General features: G+C 42.9%; 1 long non-coding RNA gene and 1 pseudogene across 1 annotated transcript in view; one reads left to right on the top strand and one right to left on the bottom strand.

Moving 5' to 3' along the window:
* Positions 1-18,620, bottom strand: part of LOC118153897 (uncharacterized) — a 47,407-nt gene that overhangs the window by 2,177 nt on the left and 26,610 nt on the right. Inside the window, exons 8-13 of the long non-coding RNA XR_013532755.1 lie at positions 17,033-17,077; positions 15,359-15,582; positions 13,708-13,787; positions 13,285-13,372; positions 6,639-12,436; positions 236-3,996 (exon numbers count right to left, since the gene is read on the bottom strand). This is a non-coding gene — a long non-coding RNA (uncharacterized LOC118153897). The remainder of the gene's footprint in view (positions 1-235; positions 3,997-6,638; positions 12,437-13,284; positions 13,373-13,707; positions 13,788-15,358; positions 15,583-17,032; positions 17,078-18,620) is intronic.
* LOC128931856 (ATP synthase F(0) complex subunit f, mitochondrial pseudogene) lies at positions 3,177-6,651 on the top strand (annotated as a pseudogene).

Consider the following 18,620-nt stretch of genomic DNA (forward strand, 5'->3'; position numbering starts at 1 on the left):
GTTTGGAATTCCAGTCACTCATCTGAACAAAAAGGGCATGAACTGAGCTCCAAAGGAGCCTGAGATGGGAATGATCTAGAAAACTTTGGTTTTTAAAGTAAATTTTAATGTTTCATATTAATTTCTTGAAAATTTATTAAATGTCATTGAAAGCCTTACTACAATTTTTAGATTCTTTCAATAAACAAGACTTGTAAAAAAAATACAAAAATTAGCTGGGCATGGTGGCACGCACCTGTAGTCCCAGCTGCTCGGGAGGCTGAAGCAGGAGAATTGCTTGAACCAGGAGGTGGAGGTTGCGGTGAGCCGAGATCGCCCCACTGCACTCCAGCCTGGTGCCTGGTGACAGAGAAAGACTCTGTAGAAAAAAAAAAAAAGAGAGAGTAGCATTGTTTAACTTTCTATAGTCTACAATAATAAGTCCAGTAATCAGTAACAACTCACCTTTAAGCAACTAAAAGGTGAAATGGTAGGAATCAGCACCCCTTATTAACTAAGTCAGTCCGGACAGGCTGGCACCCTTCAGTGCCTTGTCTCAGCCAGAACAGTGGAGTATCTCCCACCTCAACTGGATAGTGTAAGGCTAACTGGTTCCCATAGGGAACCCACCTTCCAAAAGTATAAAAGCCTTAGGCTTGTTCCCTGCTGACTGAGAAGGTCTATTCAATAATGGGAACAAGAACAGAAGTACTTCTTAGCAAAATGGGACTTTATTTATTTAGAGATGCAGTCTCACTGTCGCCCAGGCTGAAGTGCAGCAGCACAATCTCAGCTCACTGCAACTTCTGCCTCCCGGATTCAAGCAGTTCTCCTGCCTGAGCCTCCCAAGTAGCTGGGATTACAGGCACACAGCACCATGCCTGGCTCATTTTTGTATTTTTAGTAGAGATGGCGTTTTGCCATGTTGAGCAGGTTGGTCTTGAACTCCCGATGTCAGGTGATTCACCCACCTCGGCCTCCCAAAGTGCTAAGCCATTACAGGCATGAGCTACCACACCCGGCCACAGGGACTAACTTTCTTTAAGTTAGGTGGTTTATTAATCTTCCTTCCAAGCCTGTCATTTCCTTGAGGGGTTTTTTTGAAAGCATGAGTGCTTCCTGGAATTAAAGAGATTTGACCATCCACATCCAACAGAGCCAGCTTGTGGTGTTTATTTTTTGGAGCCCAAACCACAGTTAATGGAAGAGGGCAATTGTCTTCCAGGGGAACCCGATTCCACAATCACCAGATCCCTGTGTGGGGTGGGTACCTGCCACTGGTGAAGATCAGGGGCAGGCACAGAAGGTGGAGATGGCTTGAAGGAGACACCATAATCTGACCCCAGTAAGAACTGTAACTGCCCCATGGGTTTCTGAGAGGTCATCCAATTTGGGATCCCCTTGTCCCTTAGGTTCTAGTATATCCTCTCTTGTTCATCTTGGCAGGAACATGATTGCAGGTAGTTTGACTTGTGTGACGGAAGCCCCCTCATGGTCGATGGTAATTTTGAAAAGTCAGGCCCACAGAGGGAAAGAGTAAGACCCTGAGATGTAGGATTAGGACATTTGAGTGGGCAATCAGATAATTTTGACCTTTCTGCTCCAAATTTCCTTGAGGCCTCCCTGATGGCCTTACAGGGGTTCACCATTCAAAGCTTCCCTTCCAGGGACAAGGGATGCTCCCTTGGCCTCATGTTCACCCCTACCCCCACAAATTGAGGGGGCAATCAGAGAATTTTGACCTCCTCACTCCAGATCTCCTTGAGGCCTCCTGGATGGCCTTACTTGGAGTATATGAGAACCTTGGCTCTGTCTGGCCCTAGGCCCTACTGCAGCCTTTGCACGGCGGAGGTGGGTCAGGCAGACTGAACTGTGCCACCCTCTTCTCCCACCTGCTCCAGGGTGTCTGGTGCTTCTTGCGGACAACTCTGGGTGCCTGAAGAACATGTGAGTCATATAAACAATTTATTGTCCATGAGGCCAGGGGAGCATCCCTTGTCCCTGGGAGGGAAGCTTTAAATGGTGAACTCAGACTAGGGACTCTGGTCCCCTCCTTAAAGCCTCCTTGCTCTAAGGCCACATTTCCTGAGTTTTGGGGATCCTGCCAAGGATGGCAGATAGAGGGACCCAGCCTCCTGGGCCCACGCCTGCCCAGCTTTCTCCAGTCTTACCACCTTGAGCAGGAGGGCCCAGCATCACTCTTGGCCTCAGGGATCTGTCTCATGGGTGACCAGGTGACCACTCAGGTCCTGGAGCCTGACCATCCCTGCCTCCTTGTATGAACAAGGGTGGTGGCCAACCTGTCTACTCATTGCCAAGATGACTAGTTGCTATTTGGGGCCCCTAAGGTCACTGACTTGGCCTTCTGGGGTTTGCACAGGTCCCAAGTAGCCATGTACTGCTCTGAAGGTACTCACCCTTCTTTGGGCTAGATTCCAGTACTGGTCAGAGCCACAGTTGGCTCAGTCCCTTTGGTGATTACCTTGGCTGCTGGAGGCCCCAGGCTTGGGTTAAGGCCAGATCAGACCCCTCTGGGCCTGGGGCTTGTGCCATGTGAGGGGACTCTGTCCCACAGTAGGTCAGCATGAGGATATTGTGCTGGCTGGCCAGAGCTATGAGAATGCCCCACACACCCTCCCCTCCAGAAGCTTCCAAGTATCCAGCTTCCTTGTGGATGTTGGTCTCAGCTGGCTGAGGGACCATCTGGGGCTTCTAGGCAGCTTGCAGGGTAGGCGGCTGCCCTGGCTCCTTCCAGATCATGCAGGTCAGTGAACCTGACAGGTATAGGACATGGCCCACCATGAACGGGAGGTGACTTGGGTTCTGCCTGTGGGTCTTCAGAGGGCTGGGCAGGGGTCGATGATGGGCCCCAGTGAGGTTGCAGGGCCTGTTCTGTCCGAGGTCCTGGGGGTAGCCAGGGTGGATGTTGAAGGGATGGGGGCCCAGCATTCCTGCCTGAAGCAGTACTATGGGAACCATGGGCCCTCAGATCAGAGTCCAAGGGAAGGTTTGGAAGTGAATAACCACCAAACTGGTGGTCCGTCTTGGAATGGGGACAGGCTGGCCAGAACCTGAGCTCCTGGAACCCTCAGAGAAAGGCCTGTGGCCCTAGGCTCTTTGGAGACCCTCATGCCACTGGAGATCTCAGCCTTGGGAAGAACCTGGCCAGCCATGGGTCAGGGAGGACCACACTCCTGTTTTAGGGGGACTTTCCTTATGGGGAGGCATGGTCTCACTCTGTCATCCAGGCTGAGCGCAGTGGCGTGATCATGGGTCACTGTTGCCTTGGCTTCCTAGCATTGAACAATTCTCCCACCTCAGCCTCCCATGTAGCTGACACTACAGGCACATGCCACCATACCTGGCTAATTTTTAATTTTTGTACAGATGGGGTCTTGCCATTATTGCCCAGGCTGCTCTTAAACTCCTGGACTAGTCCTCCCACCTCAGCCTCCCAAACTGTTGAGATTACAGGTGTGAGCCATCAAATCTAGCTGAGTTTTCCTTTATTTCTGAAAGACAATACAAGAATAATCATGTAATTTTCATTTTTCTTTTCTTTTTTTTTTTTTTTTGAGATGGAGTTTCGCTATTGTTACCCAGACTGGAGTGCAATGGCACGATCTTGGCTCACTGCAACCTCTGCCTCCTGGGTTCAAACAATTCTCCTGCCTCAGCCTCCCGAGTAGCTGGGACTACAGGCGTGCACCACCATGCCCAGCTAATTTTTCTATTTTTAGTAGAGACGGGGTTTCACTCACCTTGTTGACCAGGATAATCTTGATCTCTTGACCTCGGGATCCACCCACCTCGGCCTCCCAAAGTGCTGGGATTATAGGTGTGAGCCACCGCGCCCAGCAATTTTCATTTTTCTAATGTCCTTTTTAAATTTTAATATCAAAACTACTGCTGGTGTCACAAAATAAGCTGAGTAGGCTTTCTCTTATATTCTCTGAAATCCCGACACTTTCTCTTTATTAAGTGATTGGTAGAATTTAGCAGTGACGCTATCTGGTCCTGGAGATGACAAAATGAAAATATTTTAATTTGGAGGTTCAATTTCTTTAGTAGTTTAAGACACTTCAGGGATTTTTGATTATTGCAAGTTAAATTTTTCTATGAATTTGTCAATTTTATCAAAATTCACACTTATAAAGTTACTTGTGGCCAAGTGCAGTGGCTCATGCCTGTAATCCCAACACTTTTTGGGAGGCCGAGGTGGGCGGATCACCTGAGGTCAGGAGTTCAAGACCAGCCTGACCAACATGGAGAAACCCCATCTTTACTAAAGATACAAAATTAGCTGGGTGTGGTAGCACATGCCTGTAATCCCAACTACTCAGGAGGCTGAGGCAGGAGAATTATGGTGAGCCAAGATCATGCCATGCATTCCAGCCTGGGCAACAGGAGTAAAACTCCGTCTCAAAAAAAAAGTTACTTCTAATATCCTTAGTATTTTGAATCCTATTCATTTATAGGATTAGTCATGTTTGAGAATATATGTGTATTTGTGTACACACACACACACACACTCCAGCTCCAAAGGTTGATAATTATCTTGTTCTAAGAAGGTCAGACAAATGAAAGCTCTTTGTAGACTAAGTGTGCTACAGATGCTAGTGATGGGGATGGTGGTAATGAGGACAGTGATGCCGGTGATGATGGGGTGAGGAATGCTGGGAATAGTATCTATCCTATGGTAGGAAAGTATTGATGCTACTGTTCTAGATTCACTAGAACTGTTGCGGATTTCAAAGTGGCAAACAAAACTTTTACAGAAATGGACATGGAGTAGGAAATGGGAGACCTCTTTTGCTTTGATCTAATAGGAGGTTGCTGCATGGAGCTTATAAGCCTATAGCATCAACGTAACTCTATGTTCAAGTTCTCAAGATCAGATTCCTGAGATATCTCTTCCACATGCAACATTAACGTTCTTCTTAACACATTTTACAAAGTGCCAGCCAGAGTTAGAAACTCAGATATCTAAGAGCCTATTTGAACTTAAGAATTATTTGTAATACTCGAAGCTGCCTCATGAAATTTATAGGTTGTAATTTTTCAGAGCATCTCATTGAAAATAACAATCCCAGAACTGATTACCTGCCCCTCCACACAGTAGGCATTATTTTTAGTACATTGAGCACTCTTTGGCATAAAAGATAAAAATGAGACACTTGACACTCACTCCTAGTCTGTTCCTTGAGTCAAAGGAGACTAAAATCTAGGATTTAGAAAATATTATCATTCTCTCTCTTTTTTACACATAATGTTGATACAGTTTCTAAAACAATCTCAAAGCCATTAAACACTATCATTCTAAAATAAACATACTTTAGATCTCTGAATTTCTAAATTTTATTTCATATTTTCATACAAAAGCCAAGACTTAAGACTCTTTAGCCCAATGTCTACTTCACTTTTTAAATGATGGATCATGTGGATGCGGCCTTGATAAGAATCTAGGCATAGTGGAGACCGGCTGAGGTGGCTCACACCTATAATCCCAGTACTTTGGGAGGGCGAGGCAGGCCGGAAATTCGAGCCTTATCAACATGGAAAAACCCTGTCTCTACTAAAAATACAAAATTAGCCAGGCTTGGTGGCACATGCCTGTAGTCCCAGCTACTCGGGAGGCTGAGGCAGGAGAATCGCTTGAACCCGGGAGGCAGAGATTGTGGTGAGCCGAGATCACCACTGCATGCCAACCTGGGCAACAAGAGTCAAATGCCATCTCAAAATAAATAAATAAGTAAAAATAATAAAATAAAATAGACACAGCAGACATCAGGACTCCAAGATGGCGACAGTCACACTAGCGAAGGACAAGAAACTTCTGGAGGTCAAAATAGGGGAGCTGCCAAGCTGGATCTTGATGTGGGACTTCCCTCCTCGTGGCATTGCCGGAGCAATTCTAAGAGGTTACTACCGGTACTACAAGAAGTACATCAACGAGAAGGAGGGGAGCCTCTGGGGGTTACCATGGTGCTGGCAGGCTATGCGCTCTTCAGCTACTGCCTTTCCTACCAGGAGCTCAAGCGCGAGTGGCTACGCAAGTGCCACCGAGGAAGAGGACATGCTCTGCACTCCACGACCTTCTTGGCCTGAGCCCCTCCAGGAGGAACACAATCTTCATCGTTGCTGAATCCTTTCCTGTCCCAATGGGAATTAACTTCTAAATAAAAGATGACTGGGAAAAATAAAATCTAAAATAAGAGTTAAGGCCAGGCACCGGGTCTGACACCCGTAATCCCAGCACTTTGGGAGGCCGACGTTAGCGGATCCTTTGAAGCCAGGAGTTGCCTAGCCTGGCTGACATGGCAAAACCCCGTCTCTACCAAAAATAAGAAAATCAGCCAGGCATGGTAGCATGCGCCTGTAGTCCCTGCTACTTCAGAGGCTGACAGGCAGAAGAGTCGCTTGAACCCAGGAGGTGGAGGCTGTAGTGAGCCGAGGTCACCCCACTGCACTCCAGCCTGGGCTACACAGCAAGATTCCGTCTCAAGATGAATAAATAAATTAATTAAATTAAGTAACAGTTAAAAGTATTTGGATAGATACAAATTCAAATGCATTGTGTTATATGTGTACATTTTCTGTTGCTGCTATAACAAATTACCATAAACCTAATTCCTTAAAACAACATGATTTATTCTTACAGTTTTGGAGGTCAGAAGTCCAAAGTCAGTTTCCCAGGCTGAAGTCAAGGTCTTGGCAGGACTGGCTCCTTGTGGAGGTTCTGAAGGGATAATTCATTTCCATGCCTTTTCTAGTTTCTAGAGGTCTTCCGTATTCCTTGGCTTGTGACCTCCTCCTTCATCTTCAAGGTAAGCTTCCGTCATCACATCACCTTCTCATCTTCTGTAGTCCAATTTTTGATGGAGTTCAGGACACACCACCCCAAAATATAGCATCTTGGCATTTGGGAAAATAGCAGAACCAGGAAGGTCACTTCAGCTTTCTCCACCCTTCCTCCATGATGCACATCATAAAACCTAGGAAGAATTTTCTGATCTTCCCCTGAAGCAAGTCATAAGATTCTTACAATACCCGGAGGAAAGAAGCTAAGACAAGAGATGCCAAGGAGAAACTGAACAAACAGGCCTTGCTAAGTTCCCCTCCGTATATTATCATTAGATCAGACCCCTTTTATCCAATCACACTTCTTCATGACTGTCCACTCTTTATTAAACCTAATCGGCTGGGCTCAGTGGCTCATGCTTGTAATCCCCAGCACTTTGGGAGGTCGAGGCAGGTGGATCACCTGAGGTCAGGAGTTTGAGACCAGCCTGGCCAACAAGGTGATACCCCGTCACTACTAAAAATACAAAAATTAGCCAGGCATGGCAGCATATGCCTGTAATCCCAGCTAACTCAGGAGGCCGAGGCAAGAGAATCGCTTGAATCCAGGAGACAAAGCAATTCAAGTGATTTTCCTGCCTCAGTTGGGTTCAAGTGATTCTCCTGCCTCAGCCTCCCAAGTACCTGGAATTACAGACATGCGCCACCATGCCTGGCTAATTTCATATTTTTAGTAGATACGGGATTTCTCCATGTTGGTCAGGCTGGTCTCAAAATCCCGACCTCAGGTGATCTTCCCACCATGGCCTCCCAAAGTGCTAGGACTGCAGGCGTGAGCCACCATGACTGGCCAGGGCCTTATTCCCTTATGAAGGCTCCCATGTCACGTAAAACCTATTAAGTAAATGTATATGCTTTTCTCCTATCAATCTATTTTTTTGTGGGGCCTCAGCTATGACCTAGTGATGGGAAAGGAAGAGATTTCCTTTCCCCCACGTTTGCCTCTGCCTTCCTCTCATAAAGACACTTACCATAATGCTTAGGACCTGCAGGATAACCTCCCCATTGCAAGATAGTTACTAAAATCACATTTAAGCTGTGTTCCTGAAATACAAATCACATTTGCAAAGTCTTTTTTATTATACAAATTAAAGTTTTCAAGTTCTGAGAATTAGGAAGTGGATATCTTAGGTGGGAGGGAACATTATTATGTCTACAACACCATGTGGGCCACTCATTAATATTGGGCTTATGTAGACCTTGCCTAGATTTCCTACTGCATGAGAAAGGTAAAAATAACATTTCATTTCACATCGGGATTTGTTCAGCACAGTAAGTTCTGTGGAGAACTCCAACTAGAGCACCTGACATTCAAGATTATGGGGCAGTAAATAATTGAATAAAAGAAATGTAATAACTAAAGAAGTTCCATAATAAATCTCATAGATTAATTGAGGGCAAAGTGATTTTATATTCAAATAAATCTGTTTCTTGCCTTCTATCTCTATCTCTTTAATTAAAGACACACTCAAAGCTAACAGGAGTCAGCCTGTGTTGAAAATCTGAAGTAGGCTTGGCACAGTGGCTCACACCTGTAATCCCAGCACTTTGGGAGGCCGAGGTGGGTGCATCACCTGTGGTCAGGAGTTTCAGACCAGCCTGGCCAACATGGTGAAAACCCGTATCTACTAACAATACAAAAACAATTAGCTGGACATGGTGCCTGTAATCCCAGCTACTTGGAGGTTGAGGCAGGAGTATTGCTTGAACCCAGGAGACAGAGGTTGCAGTGAGCTGAGATCCACGCCACTGCACTCCAGTCTGGGCAACTGAGAGAGAATCCATCTCAAAAAAAAAAAAAAAAAATGTGTATATATATTTATAAAATTTCCCTAGTAACTGATGATGTTTAAAATCTTTTCATGTGCTCACTGGCCATATTTATGTCTTTTTAATTAAGGTATTTGGTCATATCTTTTGCAGTTAAAAAGAATGAGTTCTTATTGAAAAAATAAATTTTAGAGACAGGGTCTCTGTCACCCAGGCTGGAGTGCAGTAGTGTGATCATAGCTCAGTGTAGCCTCAAACTACTGAGCTCGAGCAATCCTCCCTACTCAGCCTCCTGACCTTGTTCTACAGGTCTATCCCACCACTCCCAGCTAAGTTTTTAATTTTTTCAGAGACAGAGCTGGGGATAGTAAGCAGGGGGATAGGGAGATATTTGTAGAGGTCTTGCTATGTTGCTCAGGCTGGTCTTGAACTCCTGGCCTCAAGCAATCTACCCACCTCTGCCTCTGGAGTAGCTGGGATTACAGGCTCGAGCCACTGCACTGGCTAGAGATACTTAATCTGGTTAAGAAAATGCAAATTGTACCACTAGAGAAACCTTTATTTTTCCCTTTGAACTGAGGATTACATGATAAGGATCCTTCCAATGCTTCATTCCTTAAGAAACAAGGGTGGGGTTGGGAGAGATGGGATGTAGGGATGGAGAGGAATCTGACTTCAACCATCAATGTGGGTTTGAGAATCTTGGATCCACCCCCCTCCAAGTATTGACATGCAAAGAAACAGCATGAAAAGGGAAAAGCATTTAAGGGCTGCTGGATTTGAGTGAAAAGGCAGAGGTTTATACCATTTGTAATATATGAGAATCTTCATATTCCCTTTTTTAAAGAAGAGGAAAACTGTGTGTGCGTGTGTGTGTGTATAATTATTTGGAAGAGCTGATTCTCACTGATACTAAATGTCAATTTCAGAAGTTTGAGTGACAACATCTGGTGACTCCTTTACAAATGCTAGGACAGGAGCAGGTGTCTCTCAGAAACGAGATAAGCTTTACTTTTTAAAAATTGTGCAGGATGTCACTGTATTTTCAAGGAATTTATGACGTGCTAAATTAATATAGATTTGCTCATATAAAAGTTAACATAAAGCTCCATTTTCCATTGCTTTCATATGGAGAAAGTGTTTTGACTTCCAAATAGTGTTTTACCTCTAAACAATTTTAAATATCTTTGCCAATAACGGGACGGTATACTTCATTTGCCTTCATAGCTGTGTTCCTGAAATACAAATTACATTTTTATAACAGAAATTGAATATTAATATTCTGAGACTCCTCATTCTGTAACGAAATTGGTATGTGTATGCTAAAAGCAGAGCATACATAGATTATACATTGTTTCTATAATAGAGAAACTGAGGGAGAAGAGAATCAGTGACTTCAAAACACCAACAGGCAATGATAACACTGGGAAGAGATACAGGACTTTTGACTTCCAGCCAGAACCATGAAAAATATACGAACTTCCCTTCCTGAAGCAGAGCACATATTTATTATTGACTATAGATTTAAAACCTAAAAAAAAAAATTGTATTTTTATTCTCTAAGGCATTATTTCAAATATGAATTACCTGGAAAATTATTTCAACTGTGCACTTCATTGTGTCCTATGTGGGCCCAGCCTTGATTATCAACAGATTTCGTTTTGTATTATTATTTGATTAAGTCTCAATCCTAGGTGGAGTATTTAGATTTGCTATTCAGATTTGCTACTTTTTCACTCATGGATTAGCTCTGCACTTGGGGAATCTCTGGACAGCATCAAACCCATCTACAGAATTCTGTGATTTAATTTCACTTATGAATTGAAGGGGCTTACAGCTGTCTTCACATTTAAATGAGGACATACTGAGATGTTGCCCTCCCTGACAGATACAATTCCCTAAAGAGCAGGACTTCTGCACTCCTCGGCATAGATAGTTTGACCAAGAAGAATGAAACTAGCACACACAAATATAAGCATACCATCTGAGACTTTCAGAAAATAGGGATCCTGAGGGAAATCTAAGAACATAAATAACTTTGCGGGCTTTTTGTTGTTGTTGTTGTTTTTGTTTGGTTCTGTTTGAGAGATCTTGGTTGAAAGAGATTTGTGTTCTTTCCAGATGCACAGCTGTGGAGTCTCTGGGGGAATTTCTTGATCTTTTTCATTTTTGCATATCAGCCAAAAACTGAAATCTAAGTACCAATGTAGTATCATAAATCCCCACAGATATTACATTTAGAAAACCAGGTTTTTCAAAGAAGACTAGAGAAAGAGCTGATTAAAATCTAAGCTGGAAATTCTGAGGGCTGGGCTGCACCCTTGGGTAGCAGGATGAGGGGAAAGACAGCTGAACAGGTGGGATGAACAAAAAAAAAGGGCTTTGTTTTGTGGTTACTTTTGTTGTCATTGCTGTTTGTTTAGTTCTCACCGTGACTCTAACCACTAGTATAAACTTGACCAAATTAACTGGGCTTTTGTTATCTCAGTTACACTGGTGAAATAAATATTTGTTATATGAAAACAAATTAGTGAATAAACCATAGGTCAATTTGCACTCTCTTTGTAATTAGCTATGTGGCATTAGCCAAGAGATTTGATCTCTACTCCTTTATTTCCCTATCTCATAACCTAGTATAAAATCTATTCTGGGCTGGGTGCGGTGGCTCACACCTATAATCCCAGCACTTTGGGAGGTGGAGGCAGGCAGATCACCTGAGGTTAGGAGTTCAAGACCAGGCTGGCCAACACAGAGAAACCCCGTCTCCACTAAAAACATAAAATTAGCCGGGTGTGGTAGCGCATGCCTGTAATGCCGGCTACTCTGGAGGCTGAGGCAGGAGAGTCACTTGAACCTGGAAGTTGGAGGCTGCAGTGATCTGCCATCATGCCATTGCATTCTAGCCTGGGCAGTAAGAGCAAAACTCTGTCTTTCAAAGAGTTTTTTGTTCTTTTTTTTTTTTGAGTCAAAGTGCTGCCCTATCTTGCAGACTGAAGGGCAATGGCATGATCATACTTCATTGAAGCCTCGACCTCCTGGGCTCAGGTGATTCTCCCACCTCAAGATCCTGGGTATCTGGGACTGCAGGTGCATGCCACCACATGTGGCTAGTTTTTTATATTTCTTGTGGAGATAGCTTTTTGCTATGCTGCCCAGGCTGGTCTTGAACTCCTGAGCTCGAGTGATCCTCCTGCCTCCGCCTTGCAAAGAGTTGGGCCTCTAGCTGTGAGCCACCATGCCTGGCCTCCATACTTCTCCTTCCCCTGAAGAAAGAGGAGGAATGAACTAAATATTCTCACTTTGCTTTTCTCCTTCCCTCTCGTCTCCTGGGAAAGCTCCTACTGGCCAAACCCAACAGGACACCAGAAGACAAGAGAGTCAGTTTATGAAATCCACACAGGTTCACCTCCTGGGGAAGGAAGCAGGGTGGAAAAGGATGGAGAATGTATAGCAATGAGCAAAGGACCTGGCCAACCTACTCTAGTGTTCACCAGAAAGAGCTGCAGTAGGGATAGGGAGGGTGAGACTTACCCAGAAATAAATGTTGAAGTTGGCGGGCGTGGTGGCTCATGCTTATAATCTCAGCACTTTGGGAGGCTGAGGCAGGTGGGTCACTTGAGGTCAGGAGTTTAAGACCAGCCTGACCAACATGGTGAAATCCTGTCTCTACTAAATACAAAAAATTAGCTGGGCGTGGTGGCGCATGCCTATAATCCCAGCTACTTGGGAGGCTGAGGCAGGAGAATGCCTTGAAACCAGGAGGCAGAGGTTGCAGTGAGCCGAGATTGTGCCGTTGTACTCCCACCTGGGCCATAAGAGTGAAATTCTGTCTCAAAACAAAACAAAAATAAAATAAATGTTGACGTCCAACGGGTAGTTCCAAAATACCCGTCCAAACCCCAAGAGTCCTTATTACTTCCCATGTGTTTTGGTTTCCTTTTTGTCATCTCTTATCTATAAAATATCTACTTTTTTGGGGGGGGGGCGGACAGAGTTTTGCTCTCGTTACCCAGGCTGGAGTACAATGGCACGATCTCGGCTCACCGCAACCTCCGCCTCCTGGGTTCAGGCAATTCTCCTGACTCAGCCTCCTGAGTAGCTGGGATCACAGGCACGCGCCACTATGCCCAGCTAATTTTTTGTATTTTTAGTAGAGATGGGGTTTCAACATGTTGACCAGAATGGTCTCCATCTCTTGACCTTTGATCCACCCACCTTGGCCTCCCAAAGTGCTGGCATTACAGGCGTGAGCCACTGCTCCCTGCTGAAAAAAACTTTTTAAAAGAGCCATGTCCAGGCCAGGTGCGGTAGCTGACACCTGTAATCCCAGCATTTTGGGAGGCTGAGGCAGGTAGACTACCTGAGGTCTAAAGTTCAGGACCAGTCTGGCCAACATGATGAAACCCTGTCTATACTAAAAAATACAAAAATTAGCTGGGCATGGTGGCGGGCGCCTGTAATCCCAGCTACTCAGGAGACCGACAGGAGAATTGCTTGAACCCGGGAGGCAGAGGTTGCAGCGAGCTGACATCACGCCACTGCACTCCAGCCTGGGCAACAAAATAGAAACTCTGTCTCAAAAAAATAAAATAATAGAAAATAAAATAAAAGTGCCATGTTTGTACACACTGGCTAATCATAGCTTCAGGTGGGATGGATACTGATTTTACCAACCTTGTCTTTTACGTCTGATTCTGGAAGAGTCAAGATGCCCCTTGTTTGGCAGTAGAGGGGAAGAAATAGTGTGAAGTCCTTTGCGACCCTGTGCAAGTTTTGTCAGGGAGAGGGGACCACATCAGCAGCAATAATCAACCAACCAGTGGGATCCACTTAGTGGTGAGTGGACTGGCTGTTTAATTGGTAAGAGTCACCAGCCTGACCACACTACAGCATGGCCACATGGGTTCCTGTAGAGATGGCCTCAGTTTCCAAAATTCCCCCCAGATGTTTGCTTCTTGCCCAATTGAGAGGAGATCTTGGGAATCCCAAGTGGAAGTCATGACGTGGCACCCTGCCAGGCTGTGTAGACGAACTGAATGAATATATGAAGTGGGGGTGGGGGTCAAGGGGCTATTACTGCTCTTTGGAAATATTTACCTCTTGTAGATCCTGCCTTAATGGTTTTCTGACATCCTAGTTCTAGCAAACCCTGCACAAAGTGGGTATCAGCGTTGAAACTGTGGAGACAAAATAATGAGAATAATTTGTTAAAGACAATGAAGTATTGCATAATGTCTGCATTTTACCACTGACTTGAGTGCATCCTTAGAAAAACTTAATGTAACAAAAAACCCAAAACATTTTTGGAAATTGTATGCTCTCTAGCAACTCTGTATGAATTTTTATGCAGACAGTTTTATGAGTTATATAAAATGTTATAAAAATAGGAAACAAAAGGCAATTATCCTCTACTCCCCTGGTAGAAGCACAGACCACACACTCACAGCTCTAGAATGGACACACAAATATCACATTTCCTGAATAAATTCACACTGTTCAGATTACACAGACTCAAACATCCAGATGCCTGAATAATACATCCACAATATACTCACAGATCCAAATAAAAACATACACAAGCCTACATCATGAAAACTATATTCTGTCCATATTCTCAGATTACATACATATAGCTCGTAACACCCAAATACACTCAGCCATCCCTCCACCTCCAAATTCCTCATACCAAAAATGTACACCTAAATTCTCATCTAGACACCATGAGCATACATAAAACTCATCTACTCTGAATACACACAAAACAGTAAAACATGTAACGTTACCTGTCTTTTCAAATGTATGCACACATATTCACAATATCTCACAGTACCGTCAAAATACACAGAACCACCCCACCATGAAAATACACACACACACACACACAACCTGAAACTCCATTCTTTGATTCCAACCTTCAATAATTTATTTATTTATTTAATTTTTTTGAGACAGGGTCTCACTCTGTCGCTCAGGCTGGAGTGCAGCAGATCAATCTTCTCTCACTGCAACCTCCGCCTCTCCAGTTCAAGTGATTCTCCTGCCTCAGCCTCCCAGGGAGCTTGGACTACAGGCGTGTACTCCCACGCCTAGCTAATTTTTGTATTTTTAGTAGAGAAGGGGTTTTACCATGTTGGCCAGTGAACTCCTTACCTCAGGTGATCTGCCCGCCTCAGGCTCCCAAAGTGCTGGGATTACAGGCATGAGCCACTGCACTCAGCCCAGTTATGACCTTCTTTAATCTGCAATCTCCATACAGACACCACCAACCCACACATGTGAATATATATTAGATTCTCACCAGTTAAATACATGTCAAATTGCAAACTAAGAAGTCATATAAACACATTGTTCACATACACACCCCATGTATCTCATACACCAAAGTCCAAAACAAATCTTTCTTACATTCTCAAGTATACACACTGACCCAACTTCCCAAGAAGACACACACACGTCTGCAGTAAATTTTAGATATAATACATGTGTAGCCCACAACTTACAAATAATATACCCTACTTTTTATTATAAATTCCACATAAGTAAGTGAGTAAGTGATTCTCATAGAAGCTTTTCTTGACTTTGGCCACACTCTTGCATCCACAACCAACTTGTGCTACCAAGTGAACAGACTACGACTAAAGGCCTGTTCTTCGACTTTGCAGCTGCTCATTATCATTGACAAATGAACGTATTGGAACATGCATGCTGGGTGATCATTCTGATTAAGTCAACAAGCTTCACAACTCACTCAGTGAGGATATCTGTGACAGGAGCTTCTTCTTTGCTGAACTGCGACATAGTTTCAGCAAACTGCTGAAGTTTTCCTCAAGCTCTTGTATTGTTCTAAATGTGAGGGGCATGGAGGAGACACACTGCAGTTCCCACTGCATTGTTAAACCTCCTCCCTCAGGTTGTGGTGAGCCGAGATCGCACCATTGCACTACAGCCTGGGTAACAAGAGCAAAACTCCAGCTCAAAAAAAAAAAAAGAAAAAAGAAAAAAAGAATTAACATAATTAACATCAATTCTATACAATTTTTTCCCCAGAAAAGAGAAGAAAAGGGAATACTTCCCAGTTTATTATGTGAGGATATGATTTCCCTGACACAAAAATTGGACAAAGCATAGGAAAAAAAACACAAACTATTCACAATTTCTGGCAGAATAATCAATATAAAATAACACATTCCAGCTTATGAGGCCAGGGTTATCCTGATATTAAACCAGAAATAGTACCAAAAGAAGAAAGAAAGAGAAAAAGAAAGATACCCTTCATAAATATGATACAAAAATCCTTAACAAAATATTAGCAAATATAAATAATTTAAAAGTATGTGCCACAATCAAGTGGAATTTATTCCACAGATGCAAGGTTGGTTCAATATTCAAGAATCAATCAATGCAGTTTACCAAACCAACAGATTCAAGAAGTAAAATCACATGATCACACCAGTTGGTACAAAAGAAGCATTTAACAAAATTCAACTCCCATTCATAATAAAACCTCAACAAGATTGTTTCATAAAGTAGTCTTTGGAGCACTGATACTCTGTGGAAATTTGTGAGAAATAAAAATTATCATATTCCATCCCATATGTACTAAATCAGAATCTGAATTCAAATGCAAGTAAAGTGTCAGAAGCACTTTTCTCTAAGACAAAAACAGAAAAACTGTTTGTGCTTCTTCCTTCCTTCCCTCCCTCCCTCCCTCCCTCCCTTCTCTCTCTCTCTCTCTCTCTCTCTCACTCTATTTTTCTTTTTTGAGACAGAGTTTTCCTCTTGTCGCCCAGGCTGGAGTGCAATGGCACGATCTCGGCTCACTGCAACCTCCAACTTCCAGGATCAAGCAATTATCCTGCCTCAGCCTTCTGAGTAGCTGGGATTACAGGTTCCCGCCACCAAGCCTGACTAAATTTTGTATTTTTAGTGGAGATGGGGTTTCACCATGTTGGCCAGGTTGGTCTCTAACTCCCAACCTTAGGTGATCCACCCGCCTTGGCCTCCCAAAGTGCTGGATTACAGGTGTGAGCCACCGAGTCTGGCCTGTTGGTACACTTTCAACAGGGTTACTGTTGAAGACTGTTCTGTCATTATCCATCTGAATATCTCTCAAAAAATTTCTCCAACATCAAGAACCATGATAAATGGTTCTTGTTAAAAATATACACCATGTATCCAATTTCCATTATTGCTATGTCTTTCAGGAAGATCAGAGACAATTTAACAGTTCAAAGTTCATAACCATGTCAGACCATAAATTCTAAACTTGACCTGGGGTTGACAGTCTCTTCTTCATTTTCTCTGATCTTAGTTTTTATTTATCTAGTCTTGTCATCTTACTATGAAGATTGTTAGATGTCTCCTAAATCCACTAAAAGTAAAAGAAAGTAACAAATAAATAGATGAACAAATAAGAACTTACCAAGGACTTGGTCATTATTGGCTCTTCAGACGAAGGGGCAGAGATCTGAGAAAAACAGATAAGCAGAGTTACAGATGGGAGAAGGAAGTGTGCCAGTGTCACCCATGGACACATACATCAGTTAGTGCCCGTGTACCTTACTCAAAAATTTATTTCTAGAGCTACAACATTAAAATGTCATCCCATCATTGCATATTGTACAAAGATTTAAGTGCAAAAGTTTTACCATAACATGGTTAATAAAAAAAAAAAGATTAGATTATCCAACATGGTGGTTGTCAAAAAAAATTAGAAACATTTAAATATCCAATAATGGTGGATTGCTTAAATATTTTATAAAATATCCAAAGGACATACTGTTCTATTACATTATCATACTGTGTGATTTCACAGGCCTATAAGTTATCACCAAGCCTGGTACCTAACTCCTCACTGTCACTCTTTAATCTGCTCTAAGTGTCAATTGCTACCCAGTGACTGTACTCCCAAAGCCATTACTGAAATCTCAGATTCACTAATTCCCATGCCTTCCTGCCCATGAGCCCTGAATCATTCATCCCACAATTCCTGATCAGAGAGCCTTCAATTCCTCTACTCTAATGGTCCTGGCTCCCTACCTATCAATCCCATATGTCCATGACTGGCCTCCATGCCTGTATCTCCATCAGACATCCTAAGAGTCCCAATCCTAGGCACACCTGTACCTGCACTGGGGCCTTAGCACACAAACACATCTCCCACCGCTGACAAAACTAGGCCATAAACTCCTCCACACACGCAAACAGGAACTAAATCAATGAACAAATCTGGGGAAATTATTGAATGCATAGGATACATTTATAAATAGAAAACACTTCTAAGTGAAAAACCAGACTATTCAGAGAAAGAATGAAGGAAATAAGAAAACTCTTCATTTGCACTACTGAAAGCGATATGATGTCAGAAATAGCAACTAAAAAACCACTCTTCTGTCAGGGTAAGAGAGACATTTTCAGAAATAAAAGCACTTGCATAGTGTATCTCTATCTTTGAGAAAAATACCGAAAGAAGTAGTCCAAATAAATGTAAAATAAATCTCAGGAGAAATCTTCAATAGGAAAATACTGTTCAGTAATAATTCTTGCAAAATATACATAATTACAAAAATGGACAATGTGACAATGTGATCATGAGGCCACTAAAGAGAAAATTAATAATGTCCTATGATAGAACGTTCCTAATCATCTCAGGAATAAACAGAAAAAATGGGGTGCAGAATGGAAACAATGAGCAGAAATTTCATCCATCCAATCAAAATATATAAAGAAAAGGCAGAAAATAAAAAGAGCTAAGTACTGAACATCAAATGAAAGGCATACAATCAGATAAATCATTATTACAATAAATAGAGGTAAAATTCTATCAACAGAGACTATAAGTTGGATTAGAAAAAAACAAAGGTATCTATTGTAAACAAATAGGTAATGTAACATAGAAACAGATATGGATACAAAATAAAGCTCTGGGCAAAGACACATCATCCAAATGCAACAAAAGTAAAAACAAGTGGCCATGTAAGTATCAACGTGGCATTTTTTAAATATATTCT

Source organism: Callithrix jacchus, chromosome 1, assembly GCF_049354715.1.
Source record: "Callithrix jacchus isolate 240 chromosome 1, calJac240_pri, whole genome shotgun sequence".
Classification (NCBI taxonomy): domain Eukaryota; kingdom Metazoa; phylum Chordata; class Mammalia; order Primates; family Cebidae; genus Callithrix; species Callithrix jacchus.